The sequence below is a fragment of the Camelus ferus genome, chromosome 2 (assembly GCF_009834535.1).
Source record: "Camelus ferus isolate YT-003-E chromosome 2, BCGSAC_Cfer_1.0, whole genome shotgun sequence".
Lineage (NCBI taxonomy): Eukaryota > Metazoa > Chordata > Mammalia > Artiodactyla > Camelidae > Camelus > Camelus ferus.
In genome coordinates this window covers 73378588-73400097 of record NC_045697.1, presented here as the reverse complement: position 1 = coordinate 73400097, position 21510 = coordinate 73378588, and the positions used below count along the sequence as shown (strand labels likewise).

At 37.5% G+C, this 21510-nt stretch overlaps 1 protein-coding gene and 1 pseudogene across 2 annotated transcripts in view; one reads left to right on the top strand and one right to left on the bottom strand.

The window, feature by feature from the left end:
* Positions 1-21510, top strand: part of CXXC4 (CXXC finger protein 4) — a 296903-nt gene that overhangs the window by 238428 nt on the left and 36965 nt on the right. The window lies entirely within an intron of this gene.
* Positions 6695-16035, bottom strand: LOC102517759 (annotated as a pseudogene).

Here is a 21510-nt window from a genome sequence, read left to right as displayed (position 1 = left end):
TCTGTCATCCTCCTACATGACAATTTCCTGCTTCCTCCTCTCCCCTCAAACCCAGCCCATCCTTCCCCATCTAATGCTAGTTGATTTTGCTTCCTACTTCATTGAGAACATTCAACATTGAGGAAAAAATATATTTATAATATATAGAGATAGATGATGGATGGATAGATATAGATAGGTTGATAGATAGATGGTTAATTAGTTAGACAGCTATCCCTCTGGCTAGGATGTAAGCTCCTTTAGGACAAAGATCTTTGTTTTGTTCACTGATATTCTGACAGCTTAATATAGAGTGTGACACCTAGTAAATTCAAATAAATATTTATTAAATGAATGAACAGGAAATACAGAAAGTAGTTTAGAATTATACTTTATACCACAATAAATTTTAGTTTTATATAGTTAAATATTTTTTAAAAATCAAAGTATTGAAACCCAGAAAAAAATATGTGTATATGTTTTGACTGTGAGTCTGGCTGATAATTTTCTAAACTTAAAAGCAATGGGGAAAAATCACAGGGAAACTGTATAAACTTGATCACATAAAAATTTGAAATTTCTAAATGGCACAAAACATTACAAACATAATTTTAAAAAGAAACACACATGATAGATATTATTTAACAGGAGTAGAGCTGCAATGAATTAATTTCCTTACCATGTAATCATAAAGTAACTGAGCAAACATGGTGCAAAAAACATAAAGAAGCTTACAAAATCTAGAGAAAATGTTAAATTCTATTGATTTAAGAAATATAGATTTACACAGTAGAATTTTACTTCTTTTAAATTACCAAAGTAGAATAATAATAATTTTAAATTTTTAATAATTGTTATTAAACTTAATCAGTAAATACTAAAATATAATGTAATAAATTTAACATAATTTAATTTAGAATAATAATAATTTAAAAACTAGGGCTGTAGTGAGCAGGAAACTCATTTTTCTCCTAAAACAATTTAAAAATATATGTACTAAATTTAAAAAAAGTATTCCTGTATTTTTGATGCAATAATTTAACATCTGGGAATCATTTGCATTTCAAAAGAAAGCAGCAGTTTCAAATACATAGATGTCCTTGTATAAATAAAAAAAAATTATGATAGTAATTTTCCTAAAAGCAAAAATTGGTGATGAAGAAATCTAACTTTATAAAAATAAAGGGGAAAAAAAGACAATTTTTGTGTAGTCATAGGGTGGAGAATCATGCATCCATTAGAATTGCTATTTTTAAAATAGAGACTTTAATATGATAAATTAGTTATGTAATTTTTTTAAAAAGGAAATAAACTTGTAATCACTATGCCCTTAATTCAGAAAAACAAATGTATAGAAAAAAGACAGGAAGGAAATAAAGCAAAATGTATACAGCAGTTATATACTAAATAGTTATATATAGCATTACAGGTTATTTTGATTTTTTAAAAAATGTTTACATAGTTTTCAAAGGTGCTCCAACAAGCACATTTTACTTTTTTATTCAGAAAGAGACTTTATTTTTTTTAATAAGGAGAAGAATATAGATATAATTAGCAGAACATCATAAGCGAATCACCGTACTTGGGCATGTCCTATAAAGATCTGAGTAAAAGTACATATCTATATACAATTACATATATATATATAGTGAATATAAATATTCATTTCAAAGTCAATCAATTCTGTTGACCTAGATTTGTTAAATATAGTCCAGGCTCTCTTTCTCTGTATTATTGTTCTGTCCTCCTAGTTTACTTTACTTCTATTTCTAAACCGAGTCTGACTACTCTGTCTCCTTCCCTCACTACCTTTGTAATAAAGATATGGGGAAGTTGCTTGGCAGCCTCATCTTCCTGCTTACTCTTGAGTCTCTTCTACACAAGTTAAGCTCTTCTACCTGTGGCTTATCTGGTTCTTGCATTGTGTGTCCTAGATTTCTGCCTCTGTCCAGTTCCCATGCCATAGAAATGTAAGAGCCCTTCTGGGAGAGAGACGGCAATTCAGGATAGACTTTCCCCTCTTCTATTCTGTCTGGGTTTGAAATGCTCCCCCTTACTACCACTTCAGGTCTGTAATGATCTATTTCTAACTACTTAACATCTGAGCTGTTGCAATTTTCAGGGCCTTGCTAACTGAATGCCTGATAAGCGTCACTTACACTCCTGAGCATCTCCCTCAGTCCTCCAAAGTAGTATGCCCCAACCCGTTCAACACTTGGATTCTTTCTTTTCCCCTCTTCCTCTCTTCAGGCTCTCTTTTCTCTTTAGGTGCGCCTGCCATCATTTGTTGTTGTTCCCAGCCTACCTGCATGATCTGGAGCTTCCAGCCTCATCGGGCATCTCTTCTTTTAGGTACATCCTCATCTCTGGAAATTGTTCCTTCACAACAACACTTACACAGATCACAGAAACATTAGAAATTAATTATAGTTCAATTCTGCTTTTCCTGAAATCAGAGGATGACTTTTGTAACTTTGTGGCAGGAAAGAGTCATGTTGGGAGCATTGCCACATTAACGTTGCAGTTGTATGTTAATGTGAAATTACACTGTAATCCAGTATTTAGAGATTATTGGAAAAAAGTGATGATAGGCTCTTTGTTACTGTTGTTATATTTGAATCTCAGATAAGCATTCATCTTCATACATTTAGCAAGCTGCAGGAATTAGCTGCATGAATATGATCTATCACTGAGATTAGTGTCCTGTTTGTATGAACAAAAATACTCATTTCTGAATCATGTCATGGCCAATGAAACCCCAGTTCCTTGTACATGTAGAACTTAATCATCAGGTGCATAAATGATTTTACTATACTTCCTGTCCAACTTCACATTCGTTGTATTCCTCTTCCAGTCCCGAATGCCTATTTATTATATTCTGTACCCACATCCTTGAGATATTTCTGCATAATGAAAACAGCAATGTCAGTAAGCTCTACCACTTTATTGAGTTTAGCCGACAGCAGAGTATCTAATATATTAACAACAATATACTGGTTGCCATCAAAATTTTGCCAATATATCTTATAGCTACTATTTCAACCATTTGAAATTTGTACTTATACCACACTTATACATATTTTTATAACAATTCTCACTTAGGAAGCAACCATACAACCTTAGTAAAACCATAAGAATTTCACCAATATTGTATAACATAAGCAACTATAGTTTCTATCATCAAATTATGTATTTTAATAGCTAACTTGCATCTTACCTACGTCAGTTGTGCTTGCTATCTTTTATCTTTGCAAACAGCCTATCTTGAATTGCCACAGTGTCTCTCCAAAAAGGACTCATATCTTCCACAATGTGGAAACAGGGCAGAAGCAGAATTCTGGGTGGTGCAACGTAAGAAGATGAGCCACAGGCAAAAGAACTCCTTTCACGACCTGAGAAGGAGATCTAAGAGCAGGCAGAAAGAAGAGGCTGCTAGGAGTCTTTTTGAAGCAATTTCCCTGTACCCTCTGATACAAGAGGAAACCAAACCAAGATCAGTGGCTGTAGAAGAAAATATGTATCAGCAGATAGGGTTCGAGGAATCATTCTTTTCACCCAGCATATTTTTGATATTCTGCAGCACTTTTTGTTGTTGTTCTGTGGATTTTTAAAAATACCAGTCTGCTTCTGAGACTATGATTTATCTCTCCTGGTCATCAGGAGGCGGGGGTGGAATTAAACATTGAGTTGGGATCCCAGCTCCCATCTTTGGATAAATATAGTTCACTAAGTTCTAGAGGAACCTGCCCCAGCCTCAGCTGCCATTAATCATAGCACCTAAGTATATGAAAGTTGTCGGATTCTTTTTGGAACAAGAGGAAAACTTTTCCCACTTAGGATACTCTATCCAAAGTAACATCTGATGCTCATAGGTGCTGGCGAAGGGCTGCCCACAGAGTATGGGATCCTGCCTGGTCCTACTTAGATAGAGCACTGGGGAAAAAAAATCTTTCCAGATGGTGGGAGTTGTAGGTGAAAGCCACAGAATTAATAACTTTCTGTCATCAGGGTTTCTAATATGGCTGAATAAGCTGGAGGAGATCAAGAAAATTTCATGCTAAGAAAAGCTAGGAGTTCAACTCCTATTAGTGTTGGCTTTAAAACAGTCTGTAGTGTGACCTGACAGTTGATCTGAACCACATTCCTATAGATAATTATTTATAGTAAAATTGCAGATGTAGCTAGGGTGAAATACTTGGCCTAAACAATATAGGAGCACTAGAATGGGATATTCTGAGGTGAGGGGTAGGCTGTGTTAATAAAACACGGTAGTTGGCAAAGTAGCCAGCCGCACTGTCAGTGTGAAATGCAGCACCGGGCGAACTGCTCTTGCATGCTGTTTATACAGTGGAGCTGGCCTTCAGGTGAGCATTGTTGTTCAAACAGCAGAAGTACCTTGATGTGAAAGTTGTTTAAAAACAGAGATCACTAGATGTCCAAGGTCCAGGATACTTGGTTTTGTCAGCTAATGTAGGAGGGAAACCAATCTTTTTTTTTTAAGTGATAGCCTTTTGGTGGTAGTCACGTTTCTTTAAACAGCCCTTTCCTGTCCACAGTTATCAGGCTACACTCCATCCGCCTGCCTGCCCCTTCGCCCCACCCTTGCCCTGGGCTGGCTCTTGTCTTTTGCAAAGTCCAACCCAAGTCTTACCTCTACCTCTTCCTCTCTATCCTGGTCCTCCAACCATCAAATTTTTTATTCCTGTTAAACCTCTGCCTTGTCTTTCAAATCCATTGCACACCATTGCTTTCTCCTTTACAAGCTGTGTTCTATAGAATCCATTTATTTGCCCAAGAGGAAGGACTACAGTAGCTTCTTGGTGATAGGAAAAAGGTGAGTAAAAGGATGGAGCTGCACTGTTGTACTGCTGCACAGGATGTAAGAGCTTTTATTAGAAGCTCTCTTAGCAATAGCAATACAGAAAACAAGTGTAATGAATGAGAGTGCATGTAAGAAACTCTGAACTGGTTCAAAGTTTATATCCCTCTATCTATGTACCTATATATCTATGTATCTATCTATCTATCTATCTATCTACTGATCTATGTTTCTATCTATGTACATTTTGAATCAGTTCAGAGTCTCTTATTCACATTCATTCATCACTTTTATTTTACATACTGATAGATGGATACAGATATAGCTATAGGTGTAGATGTTGTAGAGCTAGAGAGACACTGTTGTCTACCACACTGGATTGAAAATTTAGGCATCAAAATTTGCTTGATAACTGAAAATTCACCAGTTGGCTTTATAATGTGTAAATGACAAAAATTTTCCAAAATACAATTTTTCTACTGGTATTCTTCCACACAAGAATGGTTTTACATTTCAAAAAACATCTTTATGTATTTGTTTTCATACCATTTATTTGAGTTTTTCACCAAAGTGCTGAATTTTGGTATATTCCAACTGGAAGTCAATTTGGAAAAATCTGAGCACTTTGGTTAAGTTAGTACCAAAGATATTCTTCCAGATAAATTTTGCCAGAAAAGATTTTGATTTTTTTCCCTCAAGTCAGACTCAGATTAATCTAAGAAATGTAGTGTTAACCAAGTAATTTAATTGATTAGGACTCACAAATTATTCTTTCTTGTCTACTATAATTTTTACTTCTTTACAATTTGAGTAATAAATGTCTATAATTTAATAAATTAAAAAGAACAATTGCCTCTATTTTAAGAGTAGTAAAGGAGAGTATCCAGGATGCTAAAACAATAAGATCTGGTGCTAAAGTTATATTGTATAGTGTTTCCTAGAGCAGGAAAGACGAATGTGCATATGCGTGGCCCCCGACAAAGTAACAGAATAAAACATCACTTTCAAAATAGGTTAGATTAAAAATGAGCTAATTTCACACCAAGTTCAGAATGATTAAAAACTCACTGCCAACACCTTGTGACTTCACATTCAGCATCATACTATACCGTATAAAGATGGTAAGCATTACTGCTGAGTGATGTAAAAGATTTGCTAGAAACAGCTTTCTGTGTGATGTCTGAAGATAAGGCACAAAATTCCTGCTCCACTAGAGAGCACTAATGACCAGACTCCCACTGCTGAAACCTCGGCAGAGACAACTTCACATCTTATACGTCTCCTCCACACACCTTAACCACTTCACTGGGAGATGCAGGAATTCCACTGATACATATGGGAATGAATATAGCATCCTTCACAGAGAAGATGCTTCAGTGTTTTTTCTCATGGTTAATATTTGACAAAAAATATAGAAGTAGATTGAAAAATCATTGATATTACCCTTCCTTCTTTTCTTAATTTTTTTAATTTTTAAACTTCAACATAGCACCATAGGACTTCCAAGTTGCAAACAATGTCAATATCAGGAGAGGAAAGTGATAAATACGACTGTGTGGGATGTGGTGTCATTTCATGTCTCAAAATGCTGACGTGATATCAGCCAGAGTTATGAAATGCTCTCTCCTTTCCCAAATAGCAGTTGTGTGTTCCCTGAGGTTCACTGGCAAACTTACAGGACTCTCCTAGTTTTTTGGATACCAAAGAAATCCAGAAAGCAACACCCAGATTATTACGTCGTTATTGAAAAACTACAAAACCATTGGGTAGAAGTGATGCTAATGGGTATTAAATATATTTCATTTCAGCAACCCCAAACTAAAATAAAATAGCAATTTAAAAGTTTCTAACTAAAATAATTTTTTAACTTTTATTTGCATTTGCGTTGTGCTGTATTTATTCCCAGGATATATGTTTCGGTTTCTTCTGTTTCTTTAGAGGTATATTCTTCTGTGCAACCTGGTCTTGTGATTTAAGAACGAGTGGTTCTTTTTCAGTAAGAGCATCTCGCTTTGGCAGGTGGAGCTCATGTAAGGGTTAATCCACCCATGAGTTCTGGAGTAGGAAGCATATCTAAGGGGCTTTGTTCACCTGGATGTGCTTAATGATTAGAGAATTTACATCTAAGCCATTAAGTTCAGTATTACTCTGCATTTTTAAGTAAGTGCAGCAAAAATTCAGCATTCTTTTTGGGCCCCTGACCCTATGTGCAGCCCCACTGTTTTGTCTGGACAAATGTACCAACTCCACCACTGTAGTGATAGAACGGCACACACTTGCTTCTGCAAAGTGATGTCTTTCAGATACTTGGTGGCTTTTCAGATAGTCTGGGCAGTTTCACAGGTGCTCTCAAAATGACCACAATGATTTAAACTCTTGATTTGCATGATTTGCTGGGGTTCTCTGGGTCAAATAAATAGCAAACTGATTTCAGAGATCACCACCGGCTGCTTACAGGAAGAGCAAAATGCAATATTTTTGAAGAGAACATTTTTATCTTGTCCTGGGAAACCTTGAGAAATGGTGTTGTGTTGAGCAGTCTTGTACAGAAACACGTTTGGTTGCCAGCTCCTTCTGAGTCAAAGTCCATAGGTAATTAGGAACTAAAACTTCCTGGATATCAGATGAGTATTAGACACAGAATTTTCAGGCTGGGTTGTAAGCATGCTGACTTGGGATCTCTTTGTTGTGGTCTCTTTCCCTCTCCTCCGTGTCTCACACATATTTCATAGTTGGCTCCACACTTCCTTCTCAAATCTGTTCTCTCGCCGATGTTTCCGTTTTCATTGAGATACACCAAGCCATTCAGCTAGAAAGCTCTGTCATCGGTCTCTCCCTATCCAACTGGCCAAGTCCTAGTGCTTCTGCTTCTTAAACCTCCCTCCATTCTTGCCTCTCATTTCTAGCCTCTCTCTGATCCCTGTAGTTCAGCCCTCATTTCCCTCACTTGGATTTAGAAATTATTACTTCATCTCTGCCTCGAGTCTCCTCCTTTCCCATTCACCCTCCCTATTAGCATATGTGTTTTCTCTCTCAGCTGTCTAAGTGATATGTCATTCCCTACTTAGATACTCAAATACTTGTACGGCTCCTTATTGCCTGTGAGCGTACTCTTTGTATTTTTTTAATGTTACAATATGCTGTAATAAGTGCTAGAATGGACATTTGCGAAGCGTGTCAGTGTTGCAAAGGTGGGAAAGGTCAACACCAACCCGTTAGGCGGCAAAACCTCTTTGTCTTCCCCACCACTCAGAGGAAGGCTCGCACCCTTGGTATACGGGAGGACTGGCAAGAAAGTAGGTGTTTAATTAAGCTGAAACTAGAACACAGGCTTTGAAGTCAGTCATCAGTTCAGTTTTCTGACCTACCTTGTACAAGATGCGTATCGGGGCGCGTTGTTAAACCTTTCTAAATCCAGTTTTCACCTGTGAATTTGGGATAATTAAGCCTATATTAGAATTTCCAAGACAGTTCATTAAGGCCATTGACTTACTGCCCTGAACACCATGCCTAGTGCATAGCAAGTATCCATAAATGTTTGTGCTTGTCCCTGTAAAGATACATAGGGATACAATATGGCCTCACTGTGAAAATGATTTCTAGCAGGAAAAAGCACACAAAATGGCCTGTGCATGTGACACAGCGTGGCCCATCTGAGGAACTCTAAGTGACAAAGAAGCTTGAAAGGGATAGAAAACAGAAAATGAGAATTGGGAAGAAAAGAGCGGCTTGCTCATAGATGGTCTTATGCTCTGCTTCACCTTCTGACCTTTCTTCTCTTCGATCTCTTCAATCGAGCCTTTTCAGTTTTCCTGTCATTTTCATTCCCCTCATAACTGGGCTTATGAACTGAGTAGATCACAGTCACTGTTTCTTCTTCCTCCGCCCACTCAGTCTAGAATCCAGCCCCACCCCGCCGCTGACACCAGCAGCAGCAGCAGCAGCACATCTTAACGGTCACATCAAGTGGACGCTTGTCAGCCCGCAGGCTTCTTGAACTCTTGGCAGGACTTTGGTATATTAATTGCCTTCTGAAAGGTTACTTCCTTCTTGATTTTGGTTATTTTTTCACTCTCATGGTTTTATTTTTATCTCACTGGACGTTCCTTTGCCATCTCTTTCAAGAGATCTTAATCCGAGTCCATCTCTTAAATATGTGATTCTGTCCTTGGATCTTTTGATTCTCTCTTGTAGAACTTATCCTCAAAAGTGATGTCAGGTATCCACTAAGTACTTATGATTCTCAAACCTGGAATGTATCTGTACTCCACACCTATCTACTTATAATTTCCATCTCCCCACTAGGCTGATTTTTGTAAAAACCCAAACCATATCTTTCCTGTTCTCTCCTTTGAACAACTGTCTAACTGTGGTCAGTAGCCCTTCTGTTCTCAATTCTTTGCCCGCTGCTGTATTCACACCACTGTGACTTTATATTCTTTCCTTTAGAGACAGCATACTTTTCCCAACACATGGATTCGACTTGGCCAGATGACTTGCTTTGGCCAATGCAGTATGGGCAAAATGACAGTATGTTAGCTGCAAACCTAGTCATAAGAAGTGCCATGTGTTCCTACCCTCCCCTCTGGGGGTTTTCAGACTCAGTCATGAGAAGCTAGATGCCCAATATCATTGGCCTGCTTCTCATTGGCTTTATTCCTTCTATTTCCTCAATCGAGAGGGAGAAGACACAATTACTTGAGACACGGACTAGGTGCAGAAGGAAGCGGTGAGAAGAAATTGAAATTAGAAAAGTCTTGAAGTATGGGGAAGTGGAGAATGGGAAAAGGGAACTAGTTACTTTTTCAGGCAGTCTAGTGCTTTTATTCATAAGTTTACTAGCCATAAAATTTTGCCTTTTGTGAGTCTTTTTTTATATTTTCTACTTATTTTTAAAAATATGAGTCATAATTTTCTTTTGAATTTGTGTGAGTTTTTTCATATATAAATATAATTTTGCTTTGGCATATTTCTTATAAATATTTTTACATTTGGGAGGTTGCCTTTTTTTGTTTATATTTTTTGGGCATAGAGTAATTTATTTTTATTTACATGGCATAGAGAATGTTTTATTTTATCTGAGTGGTAAAAATCTATCAGTCTCTTCCTTTATAAATATAATATAAATTGGAATTTATATGGAAAGTTCGGTAAAATAAGGATTTTTTTTTCACACTAGAGAATCTTAAGCTGGAAGTCGTCATTTTCATATGGTGAATTTCATCGAGAAAAATGAGGGTTAGAGAGGTTAGAAGACTAACTCAGCAAGGAGTACAGCCTAGGGTAGAGAGCAGTTCTGCCTCACTCCTGGGCAACTTATGAAATTAACTGATGGTCCCAATCCCATCTCTTTTGGTAATATCTAATATCTCAAAGCTAAGGAGCTTCAGAGTTCACTTATGGTTCATATGGCATAGAAATGATGAGAAAGTAACTTGGCTCTCTGGATAGTCTAGAGCATTAGGCTTTTGGGTCCTCAAACTGGACTAATGATCTGTTTGACCGTGGGATAGTATTCAAATACTATTAATAGTTTAAAGCATAACAGTAAGAGTAGGATTATCTGCTGTAAACATGATTTTGATATTTGGGGCTGTACTGATGATACTCTCTGCAGTCTGTGCTTTTGGCGGGAATGTCCCCGATAGAACAGTATTTTCCTTCAGTTGCTAGTGCAAAAAGGGAAAAAAAGGATACTAATTTTTGAGAATTTTAGCATGTAGAATAGCACATAGAAGTTGGAACATAGTCCTAGGATCAAGGAGGCACTTTAATCTATTTATATGGATTTCAAAATAAGAATTTTGCCTTAAAATCTTTCCTAGATGAAAATTATTCTGATATTAAGTAAAATTTCTAATTAAATAGTCACTTTGCAATAAGGTCTTTAAGAGAACTGTTGAATCAGATGTAAAGAAAGGCTCTTGTATTCTTCTTCATAAATGCACATTGAAAAGAGGAGGGGAGCATTCTAATTGTCCTCTGTTCTTATATTCCACAAATCCACCCAATGCTAGTCAGAAAAATTATGTTACAGCTGTTAGTCCAGGCAGGTATAACTTCTTCCACGTGATGATGTGAATGTCTAAACCTCCATCCCACTAACAATACAGCACAATAGCACTTTTACAAATAGCTAAAAACAATTTTAGCTGGCAGAAGTTCTTACCGGGTTGGGAAATTTTCACTAGCCCTGCTATTTACATCGTGATAATGACTATGCATCTCTTAGCCCTCAGTGTCTGTATCTAGAGGATACCCAACATCATTCCTATGGATTATCATTTACATTTTTATTCCAGCTCCACTTCTCAGAGAATTTTTCTTTTAGTAAACAGAGCCTGTCTCAGTCTTATTTGCATAACGAGTTGTGTGCGGGTAACTGTGTGTTTGTATGCACGTGTCTGTCTGTGGCCTACGTGAGCTTTGTTCTCTGGGTCTGAGCAGCTTGTTTTCTTGGTTGTGTGCATTTTCTTGAAAACAGGAGTTCTCAGCCGATCAGAAGTATATCCTAGAAAGGAGCAAGTCTTTTTAAAAATTTTATTGAAATATAGTTGATTTACAATTTGTATTAGTTTCAGGTATACAGCAAAGTGTTTTGTTATACATATACATATATATATTCTTTTTTAGATTCTTTTTGCTTATAGGTTATTAGAGATATGGAATATAGTTCCCTGTGCTATATAGTAGGTCCTTTTTGTTTGTCTATTTTATATATAGTAGTGTGTATATGCTAATCCCAAACTCTAGGCTTTTTTTTTTTTTCTGATTTCCCATAGCAAGGGATTGTTTAGACTTTCTGTTCTTGATATTGAATATGCCAGCTTGAATACTGTAGAATATACTTACATAGCCAGAGTTGTAGGTGATGGATGCAGAAGTAACTGCTTTGTTATAGACTGAGTCCTACTAAGTAACATGTAAAACCATGAGGTTATGTTTAGTCTAGCAGCGTATCTGCATCTATACTGTATTTCTCAGTTGGAGTACCAATGACATTTCATGTAAACCAGTTCTTTATGAGGCTAGATTTCCAGGAATATACACAAGATATTTACATCCTTGGTCACTGCCAACAATATGAAAGTAATACATCTCAGTCACTGTGATGATCTGAATGCCCCACTTATTTTCAGATGCTTCATAGAGTGACAGGTAACATTCCAGGTTGTGAATCACTAAATGAGAGATTACATAAAGATGTTTGACAAATTTAATAAAATTTTGCTAAGTGAATATTTGTTTTACCATTAGACTTTCTAATGGCTCGTTCTAAGTGTTACTTTGTTATACTACATAAAATATAGAATTTTTTCTCTGTAATATTTCACAAAACACAGTATCCAAATGGGATTTGAGTGCTGGCTCCATCTTGGATTCATTCTCTGCTGCCACAAACTTTGGGTAAAGATTTAGAGAGATTTCCTTAAAAACCTAAAAGTAGAGTTACCATATGACCCAGCAATCCTATTCCTGGGCATTTATCTGGAAAAGATAAAAGTTCTAATTCAAAAGGATACATGCATCCCAGTGTTCATAGCAGCACAACTTACAATAGCCAACACATTAAAGCAACCTAAATGTTCATCAACAGATGAATGGATAAAGAGTATGTGGTGTTTATATACAGTGGAATATTACTCAGCCATAAAAAAGAATGAAATAATGCCATTTGCAGGAACATGGATGGACCTAGAGATTATCATACTAAGTGAAGTAAAGACAAATATCATATGATATCACTTATATGTGGAACCAAAAAAAATGAAACAAATGAACTTATTTACAAAATGGAAATAGACTCACGGACAAAGGAAAGAAACTTATGGTTACCAAAGGGGAAGAAGGGGAGGGATAAAATAGGATTTTGAGATCAATAGATACACACTACTATATATAAAATGTATAAACAACAAGGACCTACTGTATAGCACAGAGAACTATATTCAGTATCTTATAATAACCTACAATAGAAAAAAATCTGAAAAAGAATATATATATATATACACATATATAAGAACTGAATCATATTGCTATACACCTGAAACTAACATAACATTGTAAACAACTATAATCTAATAAAAATTAATTAATTAAAAATGTATAGATTTTAATATTTTTTTCAGTGCACATGGGTTAGATTAAGACAAAAGTAAAAGTGGCCTTATTACTTTTATGGGAGTGATTTATCCCAGCTAGAGAATATTGATAGTACTGTTTTCAGATTTTCACAAAATTAAGAAAATTAAGAAAAGAATGACTGAGAAATTATAAAGAATTTTGATTCTATAGATATCAGCCATAAATCCCTTAAATGATTGACCTGTGTTGATAATACTGGAACTCTCAGAAAGTAGATGAAGATGTAACTGGACTACTGTAGACTTGATTAAAGAAATAAAGGAGAGTTGATGAGCGAAAAGAAAGTAATAGGAACTTTGCAAGTAATCATGTAGTTTTGAGTTTGATTGGTCTGTGACAGGGACATTTATTTCAGAACTTTTCATGTGGTTAAAAATAAAATTTGGAAACTACTAGAATGTTCCCTTGTATGAAAAGTTGAACAAATTGTGGTACATGAAAACCCTGGAAAATTACACAGTCATTCAAAAGAAAGCATTAGATCTATGTCATTTGTCTGGGACAGAATCCATGATTATAGTGAGGGAGAAAAGCAAGATGCAGAGATGAATACATAATGTGATCCGTTACTCAGGTTGGATTCTCCAGGAAGCAGAATCTGAGATGGAGTTTAGACTCTATGATATTTATTAGGGAGTGTTTTAGAATCAACACCTGTGGAAGGGAGGGGAGGGAAAGCCAAGATAGGGGCAGAGGGTGAAACTGAACTGTGAAACAGACCTGATGAGAATCTTGGCTGACCCAGGGGGTAGTCTAGGACCAAAGTGGGTCATCAGCATGTCTCTGCACTGGGCCAAAATGGCCAGTAGGTCATACTCTGACCTATATCAGGTATTTACTTGATCTGGGCTGCTTGGGAAATACTGTGATCTTGGGTGTGGCAGCTCTCTGCAGCTGAGGCAATCCCTGATGGAAATGAGAGCTGACAGCAGTCCTAGCTTCTAGTCTTTCATTAAAGGGGGATCTGGGTGGTACCTCTACAATACCTGAAGCAAATGGTGCCCAAACTTGCAAGGTGCAAACGTATTTGTAAATGATTATATATACATGGAGAAAAGTAGAATATAAAACTTAGTGATGGGGAGAGCAATTGGGCTGGGAGTAGTGCAAATAATCAAAACAAAAAAAAAGATAGAAATATTAATAACAAAGATAAATCTTACTTAGGTAAACTTAAAAATATATTTATGTAGTCCTTAGAAAGAATATTAAAGAATGGTCATCTGACAGTATTTCTCTCTGGATTGCAACATTACCTGTCCATTGTGCATCTCTATGCTATCTGAGTAAAAATTACTTAGGTAATTTGAAAAATTATAAAGGCATTTAAAAACTAATTGCAAATTATATAATCACTAGATATACTTAAAATAAGGTTTTAGGTAGATTTCAAGACATTTATTTCATATAGCAAAGTGCTCTAAAACAAGATAATTTTAGAGGCATTAAAATTACCAAACCAGTCATAACCTCCAAAAGTTAAAGTTAATAAATTAAGCCTTCAGATACAACACTCATTTATTCAAATATTTCTTGAGTGCTTTCAATGAACCAGGACCTGTTCTAGGATGATAGATTATACTTGAAAAGGAAGCAAACAAAAATTCCTGCCCTCATGGATCTCACATTCTTTAGGGAAGAAAGAGAAAATAAGCAATAAGAACAATAAATGAGTAAATTCTATGCTAGATTTCAAGTTGTTGAAGGCCAATTCTCAGGGAAACAGGCTGTCAGACTCTGTAATTCGGAGAATGCTCTTGGGAAGAACAGCGAAGATGGGGAAAGGAAATAGGCGCAATTAGCCCAAAGTGACCCATTGGCAGCCGTAACTTAAAGATGAAGGCACGCTCACCAGGACTCCTGTTGGAAGTGTTCTCTATCTGGGACCATGTCCACTGGGCTAGTAGAAGCTATAGTTGAGGAACCTTTAGACTATATATCTTGACTTAGGACAGGAGAGTTAACACAGTGCTGAACTGAGACTGTGAATCTGAAGTGAATACAAATGGTTTCTTGCTCTCTTTCCTGAAGAGATAGAAAAGAACACTCTGGCCACATCACTTACTCTGTGCCATGTACCTAAGGAGTTGTTAACTAGCTCTGGCAAAGATACCACATTTAGCAAAGCAACTGGACTTGGGATTTCTAGGCTGAGTTTTCAGTAAGTAGTCCACTGTAAAATTCAGGACCCATCTGGGTTTTGTAGGGACCCGACTGGTGAATTAAATGGAAGTATAAGGTGGGTCACTAGTCCTGAATCCATTATGTCTTTCACAGAGGCAGTAATATTTCCTTACCCTCCCCTGGTTTCAGTATACTACATCCAGATATATCCGAAGGGCAAGTTTCAGAGACTTTGCCTTTGCATTTCTCACTTTGATAGTTCTTAACCTAAAAGCCAAGCAGCCAATATCGGCAATTTTCAAAAGCTAAGTATGTCAGTTTTAATTGTGCATTCAGAGACCAAGTGAGTCCAAAAACCCAGTGATGCCGGTGAACCCACTGTGAGCCATGCTTGGGACTACTCCATTGATTAAGTCCCCCTACTTCTACCCCAAACAGAAGGGCCCTAATGATGCTTTGGGTCTCCATATAGCTATGTCAACTTGGACCCTGTCTCAAGAGATCTTGAAAGGTTTGGACTTTCTCTCTCACTCCAGTGTAAAGTTACCCAAGTAAATGTCAAGGTCTACTTAGAAGGGACTGAGATAATCATTACTGTGTGGGTACTGTGTACTCTTTCCATGGTATTGCAGGTTTCTTCCTTCTGAAGTATGTCTCTCCTTCAAGTAAACATTTCTAGCTCTGAAAACTCACTCAGGTCTGGAATTGGGTAAGAGATTGAAACTTTTTAGGATAACTATTTCAGTCTCCTGATCATCCATCCTTTATTTTTTGTTTTACAGCTTGAGCAGAACCTCTGTTGGCTGCCCATACAGCTTACCCTTAGCTGCACTTCTGTAGCTCTCTGCAGGTCGTCTCCTGGCCTCCACGCTGATGTTGCAGTTCATTATAATAATTGCGCCAACTGGTTTCTGACAGTTCAGCCCTGCCACCCTGCCTCTATTAACTAGAGATCCTATGAGTCTCATTGCTGTCAGTGAGCCCAGTTATTAACTGTTATCTCCTACTGTCATCCCTAATCTCTAGAGGACAGGCACCACTGAGCATCTCAGTAATGCTCGCAGTCTTCTCACCAGCATATCCCTTATCCCTCTGGTAAATGGAATTTTCTCCGTAGAACATAGTGTTCTGGTAGGTATTCTGACCTGAGTGTACCCGCTTGGGCATGCCTGCCTCTGTGAGCCCTTTGATCCCTCTACGTCTGTACTGTACAGTCCCTGTACTTCTGCCTCACAGAGTAGAGTCCATCATTTTCTCTAAGCTTCTGGGAGCTATCCCAGCATCCTGTTTGCCCCCCTTCCAGGACTTTGCATGGGTTTTAAATCCTGTAACCTGGATCAAAAAGCTCTCTTTTATCTGACATCCTCAGAAAGCCATCCCATGTGTACTCTCCTGGATCCAGCTACTCCACATTGGCTAGCTTTTCATTCAGCTTACAATCTCGTTGCTGATTTAGCAGACTCAGTACTCCCCCAGATCAGCTAGTTTGTAACTTAACCATAGTCATTGGCTTAGGGACTAGGAGGGAGGAAGGGGGAGAAGTGGAGGCATATCCTGAGAAGAGCACATCTGGTCTTGCAGTGAAGACACTTCAAACAAAGTTAGTCTAGCTGATTAATTAATAAGGAGTGCATCACTTTGACAGTCTCAGTGGGTTCAGGAATATCTGGACATTTACTGTGTGGAACTTCGGCAACCCAGACATGTACATCCCAGGTTTCAGAGTTCTTCTCCTTCCCAGGCTGGGGCCTGACTTTCCCATAGCAGACCTCCTGGAGTAGAGGGGTCTGCTTTCTAAAGATCTCTACTCTTCTTTAGTTAAATACCGAGTCTTCACTTTTCATTCTCTGCTGGCCACAGGGGATGAATCGTAGTGTTAACAATAGACTGTATGAGAAAAGGAGGGAAGGAGAGGATCAACCATGAGGGTCTCTAGGCGAGAGATGCTGATGGTATGAACCAGAGTGTCAATAGCTTAGGTGGTAAGAAGTTGTCTGATTCTTGATACCTTATGGCAGCAGGGCAAATAGGATTTGCTAATGATTAGTTGTGGGTTCTGAGAGAGAAAGAAGAGTCAAGAATGATACCAAGATTTCTGATATGAGTAACTGGAGTGATATAGTTGACATTAACTGAGTTTCAGTTTTGGTGGCAGTAGGAACAGAGGTGTTCAATTTTAAATAATTTCAGTGGAATTTTCAAATTGTCAGATATAAAAATCTGGATAGGAGATCTACATATTGAAGACTTTAGGATATAGATATAATTTAAAACTATGAGATTGGATAAAAACAAAAAGGGAGTGAGTGTAGACAGACAACAAAAAGAAGACTAATGTCTAAACCATGGGTCACTTCACTGTTAAGAGGTTAGCAAGGCAGGAGGTAAACCAGGAACGTGGTTTCCTAAAAGCCAAGTGAAGAAAATGTCAAATGCTACTGATGGGTCAAATAAAAGGAAGACTGAAAACTCTGGACTTAACGAGGTACAAGTCATTGAAAATCTTGACGAGAGCCTGATTGGAGTCAATTCAATACATAAAAAGGACAATGTGACATTTCATATATACCATTCCACCAGGAAACTTTTCTGTCAAAGGAAGCGACTATACTCTAGGTTGGGGGAAATGGGGCTAAATATATTTATTTATTATCTATCTATCTATCTATCTATCTATCTATCTATCTATCTATCTATCTCTCTATCTCTCTATCTCTCTATCTCTCTCTTTGTGTAGTGATAGTCTGATGGTAATGGTACAGTTAAGAGGACTAATTTGATGATGAAGGAGAGGGTAGAATTGCAAGAATGAGGTTCTTGAGTGGGGCCAGAGCAGATAAAGTCTAATGAAAATATGGCAGGGGGAGGGCACAGCTCAGTGGTAGAGCACATGCTTAGCACGCATGAGGTCCTGGGTTCAATCCCCTGCACCTCCATTAAAACAAGAAAGAAAGGAAGGAAGGAAGGAAGGGAGGAAAACATTGATTTTAAAAAAGGAAATGTGCAGTTTGACTTTAAGTAAGAACATTTAGAGTTTATTCTGATAGGAGGAAAAGAAAAAATGTCTGTATACAGATTCTAGATGAGTAGTTGTGATGATGGGAGCTTATAGAATTTTTATTCTCATGGTTTCCATGAATTCAGTGAATGTAGAGAACTGGAATAAAGAACTAGGAAGAAGTTTTAAAGGTTTGATATATGAAACAGAAAGAGAGGAAAGAGGGACACTCAAAGTAATATAATTATTCTGTATCATTAAATGCCCACTTGAGTAATCGCCACAAAGCTAAAGAGAGAAAGAGATTTGTAAATTTTTTTTTCAGCCACATTCAGCAGTTCAGGCACAGGAATGAAGGAAGTATCAGGCTGTGTTTAACTAGAGTAAGGGTTTTGCTTATGAAGTTTAGCTAAGAGAAAACCAAATGAATTGAGTCCTATGGAAGAGTGTTCAAACTGACCAATCACGGGAAATGGAGAATGTTTGAAAGGGAGTGTTTATAATAATTGAGTAATCTGGGTATAAAGGGAATCGAAGTCATGATGGGTGAGGGAAACTGTTATAGGATCAGTGGATTTTAGGTCTGGTGGGAGGGAGAGTTGAAAGATATTTGAGAGCTAAGGATTTGAGGAAGTGATCTAGAAAGATATGAGGTGATGAGTAGACAGTGGGTCTAGAGTGTGAACAAAGAGTTTGGTGACTGAGTCAATGTGGAAGAAACTACCATTGGAGGGAGACGGTCAAGGACTCAAGAGTACTTGAATAATTACATACCTAAATACTGAAATTACTCCAAATCAAGGAAAGAGTTATGGTGGAGTGAGCCAGGAGCTAATGCTAAATTTGTCCAAGATTAAGGAGAACTCCAAAGTCCTTTAGATGATTGAAACAAGGAACAGAAGTAGATGGTATAGGGTGGTGACATTAATGTTAAAGCAGGAAAGACAGGTGTTGGGGAGCATAGACTAGTCTGTAAGTGACAACAAAGAGCAAGGATGAACCTTCCATATCTTCACCATTTGAGATACAGGGCATGCAGTGCATCTAAAGGAACCACATTTCATCATGGGCAAGAAGATAAAGGGAACTTTCAGAGAAGTTGTTGAAGACACGGGGGATTTTGCCAATGACAACCCGCTTTAGGAGTCAGGGAGCTAGCTGGCTACTGAAAGCACAAGTAGAGAGCTGTATGGAAATAAGAATGTGGAAAATAAACTACGTCCTGGGAATCCAGGGTTACTGGTTTTGAATGACAAAAATAGTGGTAAAGTGCATGAGTCTTGACGATCCTGATGAGTCCTGATGAGGAGGTGAGTGTTGGGAAGTAGGCAAGGTTAGAATCTGTGGACCTCTCTTCATCATCTTGATGGAGGTGCAGAGACCTTCATCAAGGTGTGGCCTAACTGCATAGTTATCCTTGTAACCATAAAGTCTTTGTTAATGGCAAAAAGCCCTTATTGCCAAAAGTGTTGGCTTCTACGTGGGGCAAGCTCAAATACACAGCAGGCACCTCTAGTTTCTGTTTTTTCCACATAAAGTAAATAATAGGTTCCCATAAAATATCCCTAGTTTTGGTACATGAATGAGCAGAAGCCAGTTGTGGGGTATACTCAGAGCAGTGATAGTAGTGGGAGTCTGCCATCTCTTCCTGAACCAATTAGTGGTGAGAATAAAACTGCTCTAGTACAATCCTGGCATTGCCCCTGGCAGCTTCTTTCAAGCCTTTCTGGACCTCTCAGCATCGTTATTTCTGTGGACCACTCAGCAATTTAGGGATATCCCTCCTTTTGGGAATTCCTTTCACTATCTCCCTTCCTGATGACTCTTTCTTGTCTTCTGAAGCTCGTCTGTCCTTTAAATAAACTGTAGGCATTTCTAAAGTTTTCTACGTGGTCTCCTTCCTGTTTTATTCTGTAGCAAGGATCTGAATCTAAAATGTCCTGAAGGGACAGAATGTCTCTCCTTCCTCCAAATCATACTCCAATGTAAATCAGAAGGACTTTCTTCAAAAACCCATAACCAAAAACCAAAAACTGATAGTAAACATCCTGTACTCAAAATATTTAATGGTCTCTTTTTACTACTAAGCAGGTCTTTTTTTTTTCCTTAGCATAATGTTAAGGTTATATGCAATTTGACTCTGTTCTTCCTGGGTCTCATTTTCCATCACTTTTTCTCTTCTTAGAGGGTCCCTGAACTGTAGCCACATTTACCAACACACTGTTTGTGGGTTCTGATACATTCTTGTGTTTCTTCAGCTTTTGCTTACACTATTTCCTTTACCCCACATATTCTTTCTTCTCTTCTCCATTTATAGTCAATCCAGTTCAAAGAAGAATTCTTTTGTGAGGTCTTTCTAAGGAGCATCCCAACCCTCCAAATTGTCCAGTCCTTCCTATTTGCTGTCACGACACTCTACTTAACACTTCCAATATAGATATTCGCAGGGTCTGTTTTTTGTTACACTTTACTATTCATTTCAATTCTTCTTGTTAAAAAAAAGTGAGATAATTGTCATGCAATCTGCACGTGTGTGTGTGCTTTCTCCTTGGCTGGGTCGTCTCTGTTAGATGATCAGTTTCTCTGGGGCAGTATCTCATTCCCTCAGTTCTTGACCCTATGCCGTGTATCTAACCGGTATTTAAGAAATGTTTATTTAGTTAAAACATGATAGAGAATAATCGAGGCTGGAAAGGAAGAGTGGATGGCCATCAGCTGACCATCCATGAGTCAGGAGAAGTCAGCAGGATGTGAGTTCCAGAGATAGGGATTTTTAAATTGTTTTGTCTCTTGGGAGTGCTGTCAAAATTCACTGAGTGAAAAAGACTAATACGGGAGATGACACACTTATATTTCAGCACTTAACCTTGAACAACATACAGGTATTATATAAAAGGTGGAGTTTGCTACCTCCCAAGTCAAATACAATTTCGAGAAATGGTGGCTACTTTACTCACAGTCAACCTTTAAGAAAATCTCAATATACATAAAGGAGAAAAATGTTTTCCCAAGTATAATATTACAATAAAATGGTCATTCTTCTTTTTTACCAAACTTTTAGGTTTAAGGAATGCTTCTCCTCCTTAATTCTATTCAATTTTTTAAATCAATCACTCTTGTGCTGAATATTTTTAAATGAATATGGCACTTTTGCATGGATCCCATAAATAAACAAAACGTGCACAGCTTTGTTTATGTTAGGAACCTTCTGCTAAGTGTTGCTTCTATTTATTTACTTTTAAATTATGCCAGATTTTTGCAAATTTGAGTCAGTTTGGGGATCAACTTGAAATTTTAAAGACTGGCTATTTACTTTGCTTCAGATACCTTGCAAATATAGCAAAGTAATAGTTGTGAGGGCCAGCAGAAGTTATAAGAGGAAATTATTCATGACGGACTTAGTTATAGAAATAGATGTGTCATACCAGGAAATTTTTTACGATTT